This window comes from Lipotes vexillifer, unplaced genomic scaffold, assembly GCF_000442215.2.
Source record: "Lipotes vexillifer unplaced genomic scaffold, Lipotes_vexillifer_v1.1 scaffold251, whole genome shotgun sequence".
Taxonomy (NCBI): domain Eukaryota; kingdom Metazoa; phylum Chordata; class Mammalia; order Artiodactyla; family Lipotidae; genus Lipotes; species Lipotes vexillifer.
In genome coordinates, this window is record NW_006770868.1 from 2,117,191 (window position 1) to 2,118,745 (window position 1,555).

The window sequence follows — 1,555 nt, forward strand, 5'->3', positions numbered from 1 at the left end:
TTCTCCACTCACATGCTACCTACACAATATATATTTTAAAGATTGTATGGACATTTATAGTAGCTGCAAAATTCTCAGGATACGCAAGGACCCCAGTTAACACATTCAGTCTCCTGGTGCTGGGCATTTGGGTTGTTTACAGCATCCTGTTATTCTGAAAAGCTCAGGGCGGAATGTGTTTATGTACTTTTAATTTGATGATTGGGTCAAAAGTTGAACACATTTTACTGATGTGCAAAATGAGGGCTAGAGAGGACAGGGACTCATCCAGGGTCACAGAGTGAGGTATTGGTGGCACTTGGACCCACAAGGCAAGGACCGAGTTTCTTAGGAAATCCCTAGCCCAGCCCCAGCTCATCTCCCTAAGGTAAAAATGGGTTTCCTTGGGGGATTCCCGCCCTAAGCACCCTCCTGGGTGATACACGCATTCCTTTCTCCTTGCTGTCACATTTTCAGCACTTCTAAAATGGTTTTTCAGGCCACAGCACCAGCTAAATAGAATCGGGTTTGGGAGCACTGGTTCCCCTCACCTGAGGCCCTTCCAGCTTGTACCCACAGAGGGATGGGGAACATAGGACTTCACAGAGAGTCTTCAGCTCCCCTGGGTCCTGCCATCTGGCCACTTGAGGCTCCAGGGGAGGGATTTACCTGGTGGTCCAGTGGCTAAGACTCTGCACTCCAAATGCAGGGGGCCCTGGTTCGATCCCTGGTCAGGGAACTGGGATCCCACATGCCGCAACCAAGAGTTTGCATGCAGCAACTAAAGATCCTGCATACCGCAACTAAGACCTGGCGCAGCCAAATAAATAAATAAATATATTTTAAAAAATTAATAAAAACTTTGCAATACCTTATTTATTTATTTATTTTTTGGCTGCATTGGGTCTTCGTTGCTGTGCATGGGCTTTCTCTAGTTGTGGCGACCGGGGGTTTACTCTTTGTTGCAGTGCGCGGCCTTCTCATTGCGGTGGCTTCTCTTTGTTGTGGGGCACAGGCTCTAGGCACACGGGCTGCAGTAGTTGTGGCTCATGGGCTCTAGAGCGCAGGCTCAGTAGTTGTGGCTTGTGGGCTCCAGAGCGCAGGCTCAGTAGTTGTGGCGCACGGGCTTAGTTGCTCCACGGCCTGTGGGATCTTCCCGGCTCGAACCCCGCGGCATGTGGGATCTTCCCGGCTCGAACCCGTGTCCCCTGCATTGGCAGGCGGATTCTTAACCACTGCGCCACCAGGGAAGTCCCCAAACTTTGCAATATCTTTTAAAAAAAAAAGTCTCCAGGGGACACAGGACATCAGACCCTGGGCGTCAGCCGGCCAGCTCAGGCCTCAGACCTCAATAAGGGCCAGGAGACACAAAAGGCCCAGCAACATTAGGATGATCCTCTGTGTGACCTTGGGAAAATATTCTTTTGGAGCCTCATTTCCTCTATCTGTAAAATGAGCATAATAATGGCCAATTTTTAAAAATTAATTTACTTTTGGCTGCGTTGGGTCTTTGTTGTTGCACGCCGGCTTTCTTTAGTTGTGGCGAGTGGGGGCTAGTCTTCATTGGGGTGCGCGG

General features: G+C 49.7%; 1 non-coding gene across 1 annotated transcript; it reads left to right on the forward strand.

Annotated features, from left to right (window-relative positions):
• The first annotated feature begins 645 nt into the window (after positions 1-645).
• On the forward strand, positions 646-718 carry TRNAW-CCA (transfer RNA tryptophan (anticodon CCA)). The gene has a single exon. It is a non-coding gene; the product is annotated as a tRNA-Trp (tRNA).
• The last annotated feature ends 837 nt before the right edge of the window (positions 719-1,555 follow it).